The sequence below is a fragment of the Bombina bombina genome, chromosome 5, assembly GCF_027579735.1.
Source record: "Bombina bombina isolate aBomBom1 chromosome 5, aBomBom1.pri, whole genome shotgun sequence".
Lineage (NCBI taxonomy): Eukaryota > Metazoa > Chordata > Amphibia > Anura > Bombinatoridae > Bombina > Bombina bombina.
The window spans coordinates 836,221,454-836,242,862 of NC_069503.1; positions in this window are offsets into that span (position 1 = coordinate 836,221,454).

The following is a 21,409-nucleotide window of genomic DNA, read 5'->3' on the forward strand; positions in this document are numbered from 1 at the left end:
CTATTAAATATTTAATAACTATTTAATAGCTATTGTACCTAGTTAAAATAAATTGAAAGTTACCTGTAAAATAAAAATAAATCCTAAGATAGCTACAATATAATTATTATTTATATTGTAGCTATAGGCGTCTGGAAGAAACAGGATCAAATAACTATTGGGTTGCAAAGATATTTTCTTCCTTAATTATAAGTGCAGTTTCAGGTCTTGGTGAGATAAATAATGGCCCCAAGCTTATCCATCTCAAAGATCTTTAGCAGTGGATCTCTGTTTAGAGGGCCTGGTTGATCAGCACTCTCCGCCACTCTTATATTATAATTAAGTACAACCTCTAGAACTGTGATCGAGTTGACAGTGACTTCTCTATCAAAGAGAGCAGTAGATTTTAAAGATTTGAGTAGATCCCATCGATTTGGCTCTGTAAATGTTTTACTCCTCATGGCTGCCATTATCTTTATTGCTGGTATGTATGCTACGTATGCTCACTACAAACAAGTGAGGTGAATGCTTTAAGTGCTGTGGGGGGGGGGGAGTTGCTGCCTAGTAGATAGCCGGCGCTATAGGCCAAAGTTGTCCGATCCGCATTTTCTGATTCATGCACACAGCAAATAATGCCCAAATGATGTGTTCCCCACAAAGTGAATAGATATTAGGGATGTTGTTTCTGTATAAGATACTGCCAATATCTTTAAAAAATTAGCAGATTAAAGAAAGTTCATCAGGAGCTGTAAGGATAAGCATCCTCTCCAGAATGCAGTGCAGACATGCCACCCCCCCTCTCCTATACATTTTTTAAGTGTATTTAAATGCTCCTCTATCAGGTTTTGTCAATCCCAAATTCTAAGGTCTGGCAAATTTCATGTAAATAACTAATCATTAAAATCAAAACCAAAATTAAAATAAAAAATTAAAATATTTAAAAAAGGAAATAGAAAATCTGTTTATTAAAATAAACTAACAAAACCATTGCAGAAACTTACTAAAACTAAACAAACAAAGGGACATAATACTCATATGCTAAATCACTTGAAACTGATGCAGTATAACTGTAAAAAGCTGACAGGAAAATATCACCTGAGCATCTCTATGTAAAAAAGGAAGCTATTTTACCTCACAATCTCCTCAGCTCAGCTGTAAGTTCTGTGTAACTATCTGTAAATATACACATTTTGAAGAATTCAGAATGTTTGAGAACAAAATTAATCTTTTTTGGTTCCATTTTTCTTGTACGTATTATCCCAGAAAAGATGTTCCTCTAGAATCTGAAAATAAAAAGCCTGTTCTGAGATTGTAATTCTGCATCTTGAGATAGAAAGGGAGCTCTCATAGACAGACTGATTTATTATCCCATTGCTTAAGGAAACACTACTGCAATGGATGCACCTGCCAGTTGACCATTCATTTAAATTCATAATTAATAGCATCTTTATCCAGACCTTGGCCAAGAGAAAGATTTATGGTCAAGTAAAAATTACAACCTGAATCTTTCATTTTGGAAGAAACACCTTCTCAGATACTGAAGATAGTTTTGGACTTCCCATTTTTTCTCTGGGCTCATGTTCCATCTGTCAAAGCAAGAGAATTTTCAGTACTTCATGTGTCTGTACATACTTTCTCTGAGTTGGCCGCAAGCAGAATATTGTCCAGGTAGTGAATTAAAAAAAATCCCTTCTGATTTTCTTTAATTAGAGGTACCAATGTATTTGTGAAAATCCTCAGAGTCTAGGAAATACAAAATATAAAAGCCACACATTTCTAATGCTGTGTTCCTAATGTGAACTGGAGGTACTGCACAAATCAGTTTCCTATAGACAAACTGACCATTAAATGTAGTAGAATTGCATAATCAACCATTGCATAATAAAAAGATAATGCAAAAATACTTAGGCTCCTATGATCGAAAGTGCAGAGATGGCAAAATATTCCAAAGGGATCTGCAGCGATGTCGAGCAAGCCAGTGAAATATTCCAACTTGCCGACATCATTGTTAACAGGCAGTTTTGCAGAGAGGCGTTTTACTATTCATTCCAATGGGTTGCGGTGCTGGCAAAATATATTCCAATGAGCATCACCACCCATATTAACGATGTATAGTAAAGGATCGCTTTGAAATATAGCCTTATGATAGCCTAATAAATATACCTATGCACCCCTAATCCGGCATAACCCCACACCACAAGAAACCCCCTAACCTATTAATCTCTAGACCGCCACCCCCCCCCCCTAACCTCCACAACCCCCCACTGCAAGAAACTTTCATGACAGTTATAATTGACTTCATTTAGACTTTTTTTTATCACCAAAAATGTATTCAAAGTTCCATTTAAGAAGCTACAAATGCTTTGGAGCATCTATGGCTGCAGCCAATAGTTAATAAATGGCAGCAATTAGGCCACTGCTTCTTAACTTACTACACCAACTCCATATTGGCATTTTTGAATTCCCCAAACTTGTCTACTGCAGTAATTGAAAGACCCTGCTTGCTTGTGATAGGTTGCACATGAGGATGGGGCTTGTGCAATGATAAATGCAAGCAGAATATTGCTGCCCGCTAGCCATGATGCCCGGTGGACAGGGGTGGAGATGTCCGACCTTGTCCGTCCATTCTTAAATGGACCCGAACGTCTCAAGTCTAGGACTGGCCTTCAAAATCAATTCCTTTTCTTAAACAGATAAAGTGAAGCATTAAAACCTTTTTAACGTCTTGTATTACTTTTAAAATTGATCACAGTTGGAATATTATTTGGCTCTTTTCTCTGCACCTGTTAAAAGTGTTGAATTTACAAGGCTTGCTATATATTGCAATTCTTTTTTTTTATTGAAATATAATCGCAATTACAGAGATATAAGGTTACAGAGCTTATGTTCTTTACAGAAATGTTTTGATAAGTGAACAAAGAAGTCATATAAGGATTTGAAGAAGTGAGTTAAATGTTTCTGTTGGATACTCCGCTTAGATCATATAAACCTTAAAACTTAGAACAAAGAACTTTAATAAAAAGTGGGGAAAAATATGAACAAAACCATAAAATAAATAGTAAACTCTGATGCATTGCAGTCAACAATTGCATTGTTATAATGTGAGAAAGGTAGCAGTGTTCAATCAAGGAAAGAAACCATGTCTATATGATTATGTTATTAACCTATAAGAAACTTGGTTGGTTAGAGTAGAGAATCTGGACTTTATATACATTATCCCTAGGTTAGGATCTGTTCTAATGGTTAAATAAGATAGAGTACAAAAATGAGGGGAGCGCTATAAAAAAGCAGCTATATAAGAGATCAATAGTGCTAAGAAATAACACTATATATAAAATTACAAAAAATCTTAAGCAATACATACATACAACATTAATTCATTTATTTATAACAATATTACATATAACCACCGGTGGTATGAAATGTATTAAAAAATGTATGGCCTCTAAAAAATATATTTTCCTTAAAAGTCAATAAAAAAGACGCAAGCTTTCATGAATCACTGTAAGCATGTGATCTGTAGTGGTATTCCCATTTAGGTAGCATATAAGAGGGGATATGGGTGAAAGTTCTGCTGTTAATAAATGCAATTTAGTGTGATACACTTCGCTTTAATACTTAAAGTTCCTGATGTCTGCTGGGTTCGTGACTCTCTCTTTCCCTTGAATACGAAATCCCTATCAATTTCTCCGCTCTTCGTGTTACGTGACTTGGCTGCCCTTAGATTCGGTGTCCGGTGTACCACCTTTCAAGACACTGCCGTTCTCTATTGCGGGTTACTTGTTCCAGATCCTAGTTCCGGGTAACGTGTTCAAGTCACAAGTTGTGAATGAAAAAATGGAAGGTGCAGATTTCCAGGTTGATGAAAGATGATCCTTAATTAACATATACAAAGTATACAAAGTGTCCAACGTGAATGTATCAAACACTTATTGCATTGAACTCATCAGAGCGCTCTGATCCTGGAGTTAGAAACAGCTTATCATCTACGCATTTCAGCTTTACAGCCTTTTTCAAGATGGAACTTTTCTTACACATACTCCCCTATTTATCTGTCAATTTCTTAATTGATGTTCTTCCTTTCATTCTTTCTTAAAGGTGTAGTCATTTGTTATAGTCACACTCTAAAAGTTTTTCCTAGGGCCAATGAACTTATACCATTCAGTCCTTTTGCATGTAAAAACAACTCTATCAAAGACAAATCTTACAGAACAAATCTATTCATAAGAGATAGAAGGGGTTTAAAACAGTTAGATATATTCAAATGTTAATACAATAAAAAAGATGACAGTGGGCTAAATATTATTTTTTTTCTATAAAAAATAATGAATAAAAAGAAATTCATGTCTTTATAAAAGTGAAAATCAGTGGTTTGTGAATATATTAAAAATACTAATGATAATATATTGATCTTGTAAAATTATACTTGTATATATAAGAAATATATATATATATATATATATATATATATATATATATATATATATATATATATATATATTTGTGTACATAAATATTTGAACTAAAGGTTTTATTTTATTTCCTCAATAGGGTGATAAAAAGTGCAAGTGCTCAAAATGTGACAATTTATATTGAGCATTCCATAATTTAAATTCAAATCCAGCTCTACATTAAGTCCCTGTAGTTCTAAACTTTTAAATAAGAAAATTAGTTCCACCTCTGCCCTTAACAATTTTTTATTTACATCTCCCCCCCTTGGGTCCCCTTTAATTTTTCTTATACCCCAGTATTTAAAACCCCTTGTACTCTGGTTGTGACACTCTTTAAAATGGCGGGATAGTAAATGACCCTCAAACCCATGCTCTATATTGAGGAGATGCTCCCTTATTCTATCTTTCAGGGGGCGGGATGTCTCCCCATAATATTGTTTTTTACATGGGCATTGTGCTAAGTACACCACATTCCTGTCTATGCACCTGATGCAATCTCTTATCTCATACTCTTTGTTTGTTGTGCTTTATGTTACCTGTTTAGTTTTATTACTAAAACTACACAATTTACATCCTATGCATGGGAAAAACCCCATCAGTTTTTTATTGTACATATAAACCTCTATATATGTATTGCTTGGATTCCTCGGAACACTCGGTGCTAATATAAATTTTAAATTCTTGGCCTTTTTAAAAACTATCTCTGGTCTATCTGCAATGAGTTCACCCATAATAGGGTCCCTTTGGAGTATGTACCAATGTTTATTAAAAATATTTCTTAGTTCTTGTTATGTTATAATCAGTAATGAAGGGTATCCATAATGTATCCTTAATTTTATCTGTTTTGGGTTTCCTTTTAAGTAATTCAGTTCTTTCCATTCCTCTTGCTAATTCCCTAGCTTCCTTTATCAATTTCCTAGCATATCCCCTCTGTTCAAACTTAATTTCTAGTTGATCAGCTTGTGCCTCAAAGTCGATGAGTCTAGAGCAGCTGTTTCTCACTCTTGTGAACTGATTCTTAGGTATATTTTCGACCCATCTTTTAAAATGACAACTGTCATTATGTACATAATTATTTGAATCAACTGCTTTAAAATGAGTTTTAGTGTATAAATTGCCATCTATGATATATATATCTAAATCATGTATATGGGTTTTACTGATTTCATAGGTAAAATCTAGACTAAAATATTTATCTTTAAGATCATCCATAAAAATACTCGAATAATTCTATGTCACCCCGCCAAATAATAAAAATGTCATCAATGAATCTGCGATAGAGCACCAAGTTTGTCACCCAAGCTTTGCTAAACACGACCTTATCTTCTAGATAACCCATAAATAGGTTTGTGTAGCTTGGGGCAAACTTGGTGCCTATCGCTGTACCCTGAACTTGGAGATAAAATTGGAGATAAAATTGACCATTAAAATAATTATTATTTTTTTTTAAATATGAACCCGAGAGGACTAAGGTTAATAAAGGATTGTACATTTGAGTTGCAGGAAAACCTACAGAAAGAATGGTATGTAACATTAAGGGAAGCCTCCACTAACAATAAAAATTATCATTAAATCACTAAGAGATTTTAAAAATACAATTGAATATTTTAGTAATTAATTATCTCCTTTTAGAGAAGAAGAAGAGTTTAAATCCATTGAGAAAGAAATTATCACACATTTAAAATCAATAAAAAAGATACTCTAGAGATAAAAAATAAAAAGATGAACAGAGACTCCTCAGATTATAATAACCTTAGTAAATCTGATAATGACATCACTCCTAGGAATTCTATAGAAAAACCAGAAGAAAAAAAAGGGAAAATATAGACATTTCACAGGAAATACAAAATGATAATTGGAAAGTTTTTTTCTAAAAAAAAATCAAATTAAGAAAGAAATAAGGGAGCATAGAGGAGATAAATAATTTGATAATTATAAGAGAAGTAATAATAAGGCATTCCATCATGGTAGAAGGTATTTTGGAGAGTATCAATCCAGATGTAACCAAAACACATGGAGAAAGGAAGGTAACATTAATAAATGGACAAATAACACATATGACAATCGACAGCAAAGGGAAAACAAAGATAGAGAACATATACATTATGATAGGCCAGATGTAAATGAATTCAATAAAAGAGAAGATTGGATTACTCCAAGAAAAGGGTTTAAACAAGGACCTAATAAAAGTAACAGTAATTGTAGAATTCCAACAAAGAATAGATTTACACCACTAGAGAATGAACATAAACAAGCCTGGAAACTAACGCCTAGATTACGAGTTTTATGTTAGAAGCTATGCGGTGCTAACGAGCAGTTTCTGCTCACCGCTCACCTACAGACAACGCTGGTATTACGGGTTTTTACAAACCCGGCGTTAGCCGCAAAAAAGTGAGCAGAGAGCAAAACTTAGCTCCACATCTCACTCTAATACCAGCGCTGCACGATTTCCCCATAGGAATCAATGGGGGAGAGCCAGCTGAAAAAAAAACTAACACCTGCAAAAAAGCAGCGTTCAGCTCCTAACGCAGCCCCATTGATTCCTATGGGGAAAGAAAATGTATGTCTACACCTAACACCCTAACATGAACCCTGAGTCTAAACACCCCTAATCTTACACTTATTAACCCCTAATCTGCCGCCCCTGACATCACCAACACCTACATTATATTTATTAATCCCTAATCTGCCACCCCCAATGTCGCCGCCACCTACCTACACTCATTAACCCCTAATCTGCTGCCTCTATAATAAACATATTAACCCTAACCCCCCCAACTTAAATATAATTTAAATAAAACTAAATAAAATTACTACAATTAGCTAAATTATTCCTATTTAAAACCAAATACCTATAAAATAAACCCTAAGCTAACTACAATATAACTAATAGTTACATTGTAGCTATCTTAGGATTTATTTTTATTATACAGGCAAGTTTGTATTTATTTTAACTAGGTAGAATAGTTATTACATAGTTATTAATTATTTAATAACTACCTAGTTAAAATAAAGACAAATTTACCTGTAAAATAAAACCTAACCTAAGTTACAATTGCACCTAACACTACACTATAATTAAATTAATTCCCTAAATTACATAAATTAATTACAATTAAATAAAATTATCTAAAGTACGGAAAAAAAACACTAAATTACAGAAAATAATAAAGAAATTACAAGATTTTTAAACTAATTACGCCTACTCTAATCCCCCTAACAAAATAAAAAAGCCCCCCCCAAAATAAGAAAAGCCCTACCCTACACTAAATTACAAATAGCCCTTAAAAGGATACATTATGGATACCCTTCATTACTGATTATAACATAACAAGAACTAAGAAATATTTTTAATAAACATTGGTACATACTCCAAAGGGACCCTATTATGGGTGAACTCCTTGCAGATAGACCAGAGATAGTTTTTAAAAAGGCCAAGAATTTAAAATCTATATTTGCACCGAGTGTTCCGAGGAAGTCAAGCAATACATATATAGAGGTTGATATGTACAATAAAAAACTGATGGGGTTTTCCCATGCATATGCATGTAAAGCATGTAGTTTTAGTAATAAATCTAAACAGGTAACATCAAGCACAACAAACAAAGAGTATGAGATAAGAGATTGCATCAGGTGCATAGACAGGAATGTGGTGTACTTAGCACAATGCCCATGTAAAAAACAATATTATGGGGAGACATCCCGCCCCCTGAAAGATAGAATAAGGGAGCATCTCCTCAATATAGAGCATGGGTTTGAGGGTCATTTGCTATCCTGCCATTTTAAAGAGTGTCACAACCAGAGTACAAGGGGTTTTAAATACTGGGGTATAAGAAAAATTAAAGGGGACCCAAGGGGGGGAGATGTAAATAAAAAATTGTTAAGGGCAGAAGCGGAACAAATTTTCTTATTTAAAAGTTTAAAACCACGGGGACTTAATGTAGAGCTGGATTTGAATTCCATTATGGAATGATCAATATAAATAGAGGGAATGTCACATTTCGAGCACTTGTACTTTTTATCACACTATTGAGGAAATAAAATAAAATAAAACTTTAGTTCAAATATTTATGTACACATATATATATATATATATATATATATATATATATTTCTTATACATACAAGTATAATTTTACAAGATCAATATATTATCATTAGTATTTTTAATATATTCACAAACCACTGATTTTCACTTTTATAAAGACATGAATTTATTTTCATTCATTATTTTTAATTTTTTATAAAAAAAATTTTTTAAAAATTAAGATTTTTTTATTGTGAATATTTAGCCCACTATCATCTTTTTTATTGTATTAGCATTTGAATATATCTAACCGTTTTAAACCCCTTCTCTTATTAATATATTTGTTCTGTAAGAGTTGTCTTTGATAGAGTTGTTTTTAACATGCAAAAGGACTGAATGGTATAAGTTCTTTGGCCCTAGGAAAAACTTTCAGAGTGTGACTATAAAAAATGACTACACCTTTAAGAAAGAATGAAAGAAGATCATCAATTAAGAAATTGACAGATAAATAGGGGAGTATGTGTAAGAAAAGTTCCATCTTGAAAAAGGCTGTAAAGCTGAAACGCGTAGATGATGATTAGCTGTTTCTAACTCCAGGATCAGAGCGTTCTGATGAGTTCAATGCAATAAGTGTTTGATACATTCACGTTGGACACTTTGTATACTTTACTTAAGGATCATCTTTCATCAACCCGGTAATCCGCTCCTTCCATTTGTTCATTCGCAACTTGTGACTGAAACACGTGACCCGGAACTAGGATCTGGAACAATTAACCGCAATAGAAAATGGCAGCATCTTGAAAGGTGGTACACCGGACGCCGGATCTAAGGGCAGCCAAGTCACGTAACACGAAGAGCGCAGACATCGATAGGGATTTCGGATTCCGGGGAAAGTGAGAGCCACGGACTCAGCAGACATCAGGAACGTTAAGTATTGAAACCAAGTATCACACTAAATTGCATTTATTAACAGCAGAACTTTCACCCATATACCCTCTTACATGCTACCTATATGGGAATACCACTAAAGATCACATGCTTACAGTGATTCATGAAATTGTTCTAGAACACATGTTTGGACATTGAGTGTCTAACAATCGGAAAGCCTACATCTTTTTGATTGACTTTTAAGGAAAATATATTTTTTAGAGGCCATACATTTTTTAATACATTTCATACCACCAGTGGTTATATGTAATATTGTTATAAATAGATTAATTAATGTTGTATGTATGTATTGCTTAAGATTTTTTGTAATTGTATATATAGTGTTATTTCTTAGCACTATTAATCTCTTATATAGCTGCTTTTTTGTAGCGCTCCCCTCATTTTTGTACTCTTATATTTGAAAACTGAAGTGATTGGGGAAGCTTGGCTATTTTTATAGTTTTTTTTATTGTTTGTTAAATAAGACAGAGTTTGGGGATGAGATCAAATAGTAGATTTTTTTTGTCCAATTGTCCCCTGTAAGATTCCCAGTAAAACATGAGGTCATTGTATGTGTTTAAACGGTTTGTCTTAAAATAATGGTATCTCTCGAGTAATAGGGTTTTCTGTACATTTTCCTTTCAAATATCTTATGTAGAAGTGTCTGCTAATTTCCCCTTGGAAGATATGAGTTGTTTTGCCGCATAAAGTAATATTTGTCAAAGTTTTCTTTTAAGGGAACATTTTATGTCTATCAACATATTAAATAGGCATATTTGCGGTTTAAGTGATAGATCGCTAGATAGTATTAAGTTGATTTCTTTTAAGTCTCTAACTCTGTGGCATGTCCACCATATATGGGCCATGTTCCCATTAGCTGATTGGCACCACCAGCATTTATCAGAAACCCTGGGGAACATAAATGTAATTCTCTTTGGTGTTAAGTACCAACGATTATTATTATTATTATTATCGGTTATTTGTAGAGCGCCAACAGATTCCGCAGCGCTATTAATAAAGGCGGAGTACAAAAAAAACAGTTATAGGGATCAAATGGGTAGAGGGCCCTGCCAAGAGTTGCACTGTTGTAGTCAGCTCTTGAGAAGGTGATCAACAAACAGCTGGACTCTTAAGCTTACATGCTAGGGGGGTTCAGGGGATAGCAATGGAGGAGAGGAACTGGTATAAAGAAAGGTTAGCATAGGTTTTATGCATCCCTGAACAGTAGAGTCTTTAGGGAGCACTTGAAGCTTTTAAAACTAGAAGAGAGTCTTGTGGATCAAGGCAGAGAGTTCCACAAGATGGGAGCAAGTCTGGAGAAGTCCTGTAAACGGGAGTGTGATGAGGTGACAAGAGAGGAGGAGAGTAGGAGGTCGTGAGCAGAGCGAAGGGGACGGGAGGGAGAGTATCTGGAGACAAGATCTGAGATATAGGGGGGAGCAGTGCAGTTGAGGGCTCTGTATGTCAGAGTGAGGAAGCCAGTGAAGAGATTGGCAGAGAGGTGCAGCAGATGAAGAGCGACTTGTAAGGAAGATGAGTCTGGCAGAGGCATTCATTAAGGATTGTAAAGGAGCTAGGCGGTAGGTGGGGAGACCAGAGAGGACAGAGTTGCAGTAATCGAGGTGGGAGAGGATGAGAGAGTGGATTAAAATCTTGGTTGTGTCTTGTGTAAGGAAGTGTCTAATTTTAGAGATGTTTTTAAGGTGGAAGCGGCAGGCTTTAGCCAAAGACTGAATGTGAGGAGTGAAAGAAAGATCTGAGTCAAATGTGACCCCGAGACATCGGGCATGCAGGGTAGGGGTAATGATGGAGTTGTCGACAGTTATAGAGAGATTGGGGGTGGAGAGGTTTGAAGAAGGGGGGAAAATAAGGAGCTCAGTTTTGGAGAGATTTAGCTTGAGGTAGTGAGAGGACATCCAGTTGGAGATGTGAGAAAGAAAGTTAGTGACACGGGTTAGCAAGGAAGGAGAAAGGTCTGGTGCAGAGAAGTAGATTTGGGTGTCGTTGGCATACAAATGATATTGTAAACCATGGGACTTTATTAGGAAACCTAGTGATGACATGTAGATTGAGAAGAGAAGGGGACCGAGGACAGAGCCTTGCGGTACTCCGACAGAAAGTGGTGACGGGGCAGAGGAGGCCCCAGAGAAGGCTACACTAAAGGTACGGTTTGACAGGTAGGAAGAGAGCCACAAGAGGGCTGTGTCACATATGCTGAAGGATTGGAGGGTTTGGAGCAAGAGAGGGTGGTCAACAGTGTCAAAGGCTGCGGACAGATCAAGGAGAATAAGCAGAGAGAAGTGGCCTTTTGATTTTGCTGTAAGTTGGTCGTTGGTAACCTTAACAATTGCTGTTTCTGTGGAGTGATGGGGACGAAATCCAGATTGCAATGGGTCAAGGAGGGAGTTTATTGTAAGGAAATGGGATAGGCGTGCATAAGCTAGTTTTTCTAGAAGCTTTGATGCAAGAGGCAGGAGGGAAATAGGGCGGTAGTTGGATGGGGAGGTAGGATCAAGGGAAGGTTTTCTGAGGATAGGTGTGACCAGTGCATGTTTCAGCGATGAGGGAAATATACCGGTGCTGAAGGAGAGGTTAAAAGTGTGTGTGAGTATAGGGGTAAGGGTGGCAGAGAGGGAGGGGAGTAGCTGTGAGGGGATAGGGTCAAGGGGACAGGTAGTGAGGTGAGAGTGCAGTATAAGTGCCGAAACTTCTTCCTCAGTAACAGGGGAGAATGAGCTAAGTTTAAGGTTATGTGGGTTGTGGTTGATTGAGAGCATTTGAGGGGGTGAGAGAATGGAATTATGTTGAGAGCTGATTTCATTTCTGATGGAGTTGATTTTGTTATTGAAGTGGTTGGCAAAGTCTTGAGCTGACAGAGAAGTTGTATTAGGAGGTGGGGAGGGTGGAGAAGAGTATTGAAAGTGGAGAACAAACGTTTTGGGTTTGAAGAAAGATTAGAGATAAGAGTAGAGAAGTAGTGTTGCTTATGGAAATTAAGAGCAGAGTAGTAGGAGTTCAAGATAAATTTGTAGTGTTGAAAATCAGCTGAACTCCTAGATTTTCTCCAGTGCCACTCAGCAGTACGGGAACATCTGCGTAGGTATCGTGTCAGAGGAGTATGCCAGGGCTGAGGATGAGTGTTTAATTTCCGAGCTATGGAAAGAGGGGCAAGATTGTCAAGGACGGATGTAAGGGTGGAATTATAGTGGCAGATAGATTGGTCAGGGCATGAAAAGGAGGAGAAGGATGAGAGGAGAGGTTTGAGGGAATTAGAAAGCTGTTGTTGATCTAATGACGTAATGCTTCTGTGAAGTTTGGTGTGAGGAGCAGAAGGAGGGAGAGTTGTAGGGAGGGATGATATGTTGCAAGTAAGGAGATGGTGGTCAGAAAAAGGAAAGGGGGAGTTTGTGAAGTTTGAGAGGGTGCATCGATAGCTAAAGATCAGGTCAAGGGAGTGACCATCTTTGTAAGTGGGAGAATCAGTCCATTGTGACAAACCAAAAGAGGAAGTGAGTTGCAGAAGTTGTTTTGCAGAGGAGGCAGTGGGATTGTCAAGAGGGATGTTGAAGACACCAAGAATGAGGGAAGGGGTGTCTGAGGAAAGGAAATAAGGTAGCCATGCAGCCAAGTGATCTAGAAATTGAGTTGAGGAGCCAGGAGGACGGTATATGACTGCGACACGTATAGAAAGAGGAGAGAATAAGCGAATCATGTGGGTTTCGAATTAGGAAAATGTGAGGGAAGAGATGGGATGTATTTGTTGAAAGGTGCAATGAGAGGAAAGTAAAATACCTACACCACCTCCTTGTCTATTACCAGACCTAGGAGTGTGGCTGAAGTGGAGACCCCCATGTGACAGAGCAGCAGTGGATGCTGTGTCTAGGGGAGAGAGCCAGGTTTCCATTAGGGCCAGAAGGTTGAGGGAGTGGGAGATAAAGAGGTCATGTATAGAAGTGAGTTTGTTGCAAACAGAGCGAGAGTTCCAAAGTGCACAAGTGAAAGGGGAAGTGGCTTTTGATGCAAGAGGAATGTGAGTAAGGTTGTCAGAGTTTTGTTTTTTGAGTCTGTGGGATGGTATACATGGATGTGCACGGCTAGGCAGTTGTTGGGGACCAGGATTAGGGGAGATTTCACCAGCAGTTAGTAGAAGCAAGAGGGAGAGTGACATAAGATGAGATACAGATTTGTAGTAGTGAGACTGCTTTTGAGACAAGGTGCAGGGGGGTGAGAGAGTGTTTAGGAATAGGTAAAGTTCATGAGTACAAAAGTAATGTGAGTTTAAGAGAGATGGGCTAATGAACAGTGCAGGTGGAGAGTGAGAAGGAGTAACGATAAGTTACTTTATAGTTAGTTTCTAATGCTCGTGTGGAATGTGTTGATTGTGCAGTGTTTCGAAATATGTTTTGCCATATTTTTGGTGAGAATGATTCCCCAAGTTTGCTTTCCCATGCTTTTATGAATCATTGTGGATTAGAGGTAGAATTAACCTGGAGTGATTTATATAGGAGAGAAATAATTCATTTTTGTGGAAATTCAGTACTACACATTTTTTTTAAAACTGGTTAGGTGTCTAATAAAATTTGACCTATACTTATGTGAATTGATATAATGGTTAACCTGATGGTAGCGCAGCCAAAGTTTCAAGAACCCCTGTCCCAGATTTTTTTTTTAAATTTCCGCTAGTAACCTCTTGAGATGACATTTAGTACCAAATGATCTGAGATTGACCAGGCCCAAATATTTTTGAAGCTTGATAAACTAGCTCCTATACTGGACCATGATGAGGAGGGCCTAACGTTTGCTTACACACATTGGGGCCAGATTACAAGTGGAGCTCTATTTAACGCTCCTGCTCGAGCGTTAACTGCGCTAGAAGTAAGCTTTTTGCGCGTCAGGTTGCGTGGAAAGTAAAAAAAATGTGCTCGCACACTAACCCGAGGCATGTAAAAAGCTAAATTTAGGATATTGCGTACACAATAACCTATTCCCCCATGAAGGTCAATGGAGCAAAAAAGTGGGAAAATCTAACACCTTACTCGCACGCAAACCTGATTGCATATTCTCAAGTGCACTAACCCGACATGAAAATAAGAATATTTCATATTACAATGTTCTTCACATGGAAGAATATGTTATATGTATTCATAAATACATGTTTCTACATATATATGATTGTATTTTGCTAAAATATATATCTATACTGTTTTCATCTACTTAACTGAAAAGGGCTCTAATGCACTTAAATATGTGTACATACAGTATATATGTATATGTGTACAGTATATATGTGTGTAAATACATACATACAAATATACTGTAACTACATACATATATATATATATATATATATATATATATATATCTGTGTGTGTATATATATATATATATATATATATATATATATATATATATATATATATATATATATATATGCACACATATCCATCTTTAGACATGTATATGAGACCTAATATCTTTGACCCCATATAACTTTTTTGTGCAATATTTTTTAAATAATTTTATTAGATGGTGTTATTATAATTGTACAGTAATTATACTTTTGATGTGTATTGTGACACTTTTTTGTTTTGTGAAACAGTTAACCAAAGCTCTGTGATCGCTCTAAATTGACCCACGTTAACTTCAATTGAGCTCAAGCGATCGCATTTACTTTCAACTTGTAATAAGAGCAAAAATCCTGACGTGCACAAACAGCCGCAACAAACTCCTTATCTCTTGCGCTAATCATAATCTGGCCCATAGTTTCCAACCTACAGAATGAAATGATTCTTTAGAAGCTGGGCTGTCACACAATTACTGATGTTGGAAGTAAAAGTAGGAGACTGATTTTCTTAGCTTTAAAAGCCTAAGATAAAAAAATGGATGTTTACTTCCTTTTATTGTTAAAATTATTTTCACAAAAACATAGACAGTTTGAATTGTAAATTAAACAGGTTAACTTTGGAACTAGAATCTGCCTCCTAAAGTTGAAACCATAAGGGCACAGGTTTGTAGCTATCATCTTCTTAGCATTCAAAGCATGATCCCAAAAACATGTCTCCAATGGAGAGGGATTACCAGTTTGCCCATAGAAGCACCTTTCAATTAGAAATATATGGCACAATATTATCCCCATCTTGTATGTTAGGGAGATTACTTTCTAATGCAGTTAATACATTTTCAGGAGCCTTGATAACTCAAAAAAACATAATTTATAGTTACGTGATAAATTAATTTATTTCTTGATAATAAGGGTCCACAATCCTCAGTCTTGGGATTACATCACCCTACCAGAGCTTTTACATATATCCCTCCTACTTCCCCTTCTCTCCCAGTAGTATTTATAGCCGAGGAAAGAAGAAAGTAAGAAACACAGTAGGGTAACGAGTAACCAGGACTGCAGTCACCATAAAAAAAATTTTTTTGGGGTGAGCTCATGGACTCTCACTACCAAGAAAGAAATTATTTTTCTTTCTAATGGTAGTGAAAGTCCACAATCCTTACTCTTGGGAACCAATACCCAAGTTGTGAAGTCCACAAAAAATAATGGGTGCGAAAAAAAGTAAGGCAGATACCTATTTACTAGGCACCACCACCTGAAGAACATTTCTACCAAAGGCAGCCTCCGCTGAGGCAAAGACATCAAAATGGTAACATTTTGTAAAGGTATGAAGAGAAGACCAAGTCACAGCTTTGCAAATTTGTTCTACAGAAGCCTCATTCTTGAAAGCCCATGAAGTAGATACTGAATGAGCAGAATGAGCAGTAATTCTGACAGATGGTTCTTGGCCAGCTTCAGCCAAAAAGATAAGGACACAGCTGAGGCCTTTTGACCCTTACGTTTACCAGAAAACAACACAAATAGGCTAGAAGACTGACCAAAATCTTTAGATGTCGTTGGTAAAATGTTCTATTTCCTAATTGATATTTCAAGTTGACACTACCTTAGGAAGGAAACCCGATTTTGTCCTCAAAACTGTTTTATCCTGATGGCAAACTAAATAAGGAACCCCCTAAGAAAACATAATTTATGTAAGAACTTACCTGATAAATTAATTTCTTTCATATTGGCAAGAGTCCATGAGCAAGTGACGTATGGGATATACAATCCTACCAGGAGGGGCAAAGTTTCCCAAACCTCAAAAATGCCTATAAATACACCCCTCACCACACCCACAATTCAGTTTAACAAATAGCCAAGAAGTGGGGTGATGAAGAAAGTCCTCATGGACTCTTGCCAATATGAAAGAAATGAATTTATCAGGTAAGTTCTTACATAAAAAATAATTTATGTAAGAACTTACCTGATAAATTAATTTCTTTCATATTGGCAAGAGTCCATGAGCTAGTGACGTATGGGATATACAATCCTACCAGGAGGGGCAGTTTCCCAAACCTCAAAATGCCTATAAATACACCCCTCACCACACCCACAATTCAGTTTAACGAATAGCCAAGCAGTGGGGTGATGAAGAAAGGAATAGAAAGCATCAACAAATGAAATTTGGAAATAATTGTGCTTTATACAAAAAAGCATAACCACCATAAAAAGGGTGGGCCTCATGGACTCTTGCCAATATGAAAGAAATGAATTTATCAGGTAAGTTCTTACATAAATTATGTTTTCTTTCATGTAATTGGCAAAAGTCCATGAGCTAGTGACGTATGGGATAACAATACCCAAGATGTGGATCTCCACTCAAGAGTCACTAGAGAGGGAGGGAATAAAATAAAAACAATAATTTTTCGCTGAAAAAAATAATCAACAACCCAAAAAATTAAGTTTAGTTTCATAATTGAAAGAAAAAAACTAAAATCAAAAGCAGAAGAATCAAACTGAAACAGCTGCCTGAAGAACTTTTCTACCAAAAACTGCTTCCAAAGAAGCAAATTCATCAAAACGGTAGAATTTAGTAAATGAATGCAAAGAAGACCAAGTTGCTGCTTTGCAAATCTGATCAACTGAAGCTTCATTCTTAAAAGCCCACAAAGTGGAGACTGATCTAGTAGAATGAGCTGTAATTCTCTGAGGCGGGGCCTGACCCGACTCCAAATAAGCTGAATGAATCAAAAGTTTCAACCAAGAAGCCAAGGAAATAGCAGAAGCCTTCTGACCTTTCCTAGGACCAGAAAATATAACAAATAGACTGGAAGTCTTCCTGAAATCTTTAGTAGCTTCCACATAATATTTCAAAGCTCTTACCACATCCAAAGAATGTAAGGATCTTTCCAAAGAATTCTTAGGATTTGGACATAAGGAAGGGACAACAATTTCTCTATTAATGTTGTTAGAATTCACAACCTTAGGTAAAAATTGAAAAGAAGTTCGCAAAACTGCCTTATCCTGATGAAAAATCAGAAAAGGAGACTCACAAGAAAGAGTAGATAGCTCAGAAACTCTTCTAGCAGAAGAGATGGCCAAAAGGAACAACACTTTCCAAGAAAGTAGTTTAATGTCCAAAGAATGCATAGGTTCAAATGGAGGAGCCTGTAAAGCCTTCAGAACCAAATTAAGACTCCAAGGAGGAGAAATTGATTTAATGACAGGCTTAATACGAACTAAAGCCTGTACAAAACAGTGTATATCAGGAAGTATAGCAATCTTTCTGTGAAATAAAACAGAAAGAGCAGAGATTTGTCCTCTCAAGGAACTTGCAGACAAACCCTTATCCAAACCATCCTGAAGAAACTGTAAAATTCTAGGAATTCTAAAAGAATGCCAGGAGAATTTATGAGAAGAACACCATGAAATGTAAGTCTTCCAAACTCTATAATAAATATTTCTAGAGACAGATTTACGAGCTTGTAACATAGTATTAATCACTGAGTCAGAGAAACCTCTATGACTTAGTACTAAGCGTTCAATTTCCATACCTTCAAATTTAATGATTTGAGATCCTGATGGAAAAACGGACCTTGAGATAGTAGGTCTGGCCGCAACGGAAGTGGACAAGGCGGGCAACTGGACATCCGAACCAGATCCGCATACCAAAACCTGTGTGGCCATGCTGGAGCCACCAGCAACACAAATGATTGTTCCATGATGATTTTGGAGATCACTCTTGGAAGGAGAACTAGAGGTGGGACAATTTAAGCAGGATGATAACACCAAGGAAGTGTCAGCGCATCCACTGCTTCCGCCTGAACATCCCTGGACCTGGACAGGTATCTGGGAAGTTTCTTGTTTAGATGAGAGGCCATGAGATCTATCTCTGGAAGACCCCACATCTGAACAATCTGAGAAAATACATCTGGATGGAGAGACCACTCCCCTGGATGTAAAGTCTGGCGGCTGAGATAATCCGCCTCCCAATTGTCTACTCCTGGGATATGTACTGCAGAGATTAGAGAGGAGCTGGATTCCGCCCAAGCAAGTATCCGAGATACTTCTTTCATAGCTTGGGGACTGTGAGTCCCACCCTGATGATTGACATATGCCACTGTTGTGATATTGTCTGTCTGAAAACAAATGAACGGTTCTCTCTTTAACAGAGGCCAAAACTGAAGAGCTCTGAGAATTGCACGGAGTTCTAAAATATTTATTGGTAATCTCGCCCCTTGTGCTGTCAGAGATCCCCAAACAGCTTCCCAACCTGAAAGACTCACATCTGTTGTGATCACAGTCCAGGTTGGCCGAACAAAAGAAGCCTCTTGAACTAAACGATGGTGATCAATCCACCATGTCAGAGAGTGTCGTACATTGGGATTTAAGGATATTAATTGTGATATCTTTGTATAATCCCTGCACCATTGGTTCAGCATACAAAGCTGTAGAGGTCTCATGTGAAAATGAGCAAAGGGGATTGCGTCCGATGCTGCAGTCATGAGACCTAAAACTTCCATGCACATAGCCACTGAAGGGAATGACTGAGACTGAAGGTGCCGGCAGGCTGCAACCAATTTTAAACGTCTCTTGTCTATTAGAGACAGAGTCATGGACACTGAATCTATCTGGAAGCCTAAAAAGGTGACCCTTGTCTGAGGAATCAAGAAACGTTTTGGTAAATTGATCCTCCAACCATGTTTCCGAAGAAACAACACTAGTTGGTTCGTGTGAGATTCTGCAGTACGTAAAGACTGAGCTAGTACCAAGATATCATCCAAATAAGGAAACACCGCAATACCTTGTTCTCTGATTACAGAGAGTAGGGCACCCAGAACCTTTGAAAAGATTCTTGGAGCTGTTGCTAGGCTAAATGGAAGAGCAACAAATTGGTAATGCTTGTTTAGAAAAGAGAATCTCAGAAACTGATAATGTTCTGGATGAATCGGAATATGAAGGTATGCCTCCTGCAAATCTATTGCGGACATATAATGTCCTCGCTGAACAAAAGGCAGAATAGTCCTTAGTCACCATCTTGAAAGTTGGTACTCTTACATAACGATTCAAAAAGATCCAGAACTGGTCTGAATAGATTTTCCTTCTTTGGGACAATGAATAGATTTGAATAAAACCCCAAACCTTGTTCCTGAAGAGGAACTGGCATGATTACCCCTGAAGACTCCAGGTCTGAAACACACTTCAGGAAAGCCTGAGCTTTTACTGGATTTGCTGGGATACGTGAGAGAAAAAAATCTTCTCACAGGAGGTCTTACTCTGAATCCTATTCGATACCCTTGAGAGACAATGCTCTGAATCCATTGATTTTGGACAGATTTTATCCAAATATCCTTGAAAAACCTTAATCTGCCCCCTACCAGCTGAGCTGGAATGAGGGCCGCAACTTCATGCGGACTTAGGGGCTGACTTTGGTTTCCTAAATGGCTTGGATTTATTCCAATTTGAGGAAGGCTTCCAATTGGAAGCAGATTCCTTGGGGGGAGGATTGAGTTTTTGTTCCTTATTCTGACGAAAGGAACGAAAACGGTTAGAAGCCTTAGATTTACCCTTAGGTTTTTTATCCTGAGGCAGAAAAACTCCCTTTCCCCCAGTGACAGTTGAAATAATAGAATCCAACTGAGAACCAAATAAATTATTACCTTGGAAAGAAAGATAGTAATCTAGATTTAGATGTCATATCAGCATTCCAAGATTTAAGCCGCAAAGCTCTTCTAGCTAATATAGCTAAAGACATGGATCTAACATCAATTTTGATAATATAAAAAATGGCATCACAAATAAAATGATTAGCATATTGCAGTAAGCGAATAAAGCTAGATATGTCAGAATCCAATTCCTGTTGCGCTAAATTCTCCAACCAGAAAGTTGATGCAACCGCAATATCAGCCAAAGAAATTGCAGGTCTGAGAAGATGACCTGAATATAAATAGGCCTTCCTTAGATAAGATTCAAGCTTCCTATCTAAAGGATCTTTAAAGGAAGTACTATCTTCCATAGGAATAGTGGTACATTAAGCAAGAGTAGAAATAGCCCCATCAACTTTGGGGATTTTCTCCCAAAACTCTATAGATTTTGCTGGTAAAGGATACAATTTTTTAAACCTTGAAGAAGGAATAAAAGTAGTACCTAGCTTATTCCATTCCTTAGAAATCATACCAGAAATAGCCTCAGGAAAAGGAAAAACCCCTGGAGAAACCACAGGAGGTTTAAAAACAGCATTTAAACGTTTATTAGACTGAACGTCAAGAGGACTGGTTACCTCAATATCCAAAGTAATTAACACTTCTTTTAATAAAGAACACATATACTCTATTTTAAATAAATAAGTAGATTTGTCAATGTCTGAGGAAGGATCTTCTGTATCAGATAGATCCTCATCAGAAGAGGATAAATTATTATGTTGTTGGTCATTAGAAATTTCATCAACTAAATGAGAAGTTTTAAAAGACCTTTTACGTTTATTAGAAGGTGGAAATGCAGACAAAGCCTTCAGGATAGAATCAGAAACAAATTCTTTAAAATTTACAGGTATATCATGCACATTAGAAGTTGAAGGAACTGCAACTGGCAATGTACTATTACTGATGGATACACTATCTGCATGTAAAAGTTTATCATGACAACTATTACAAATGACATTCGGTGAAATAATTTCTACAATTTTACAACAAATGCACTTAGTCA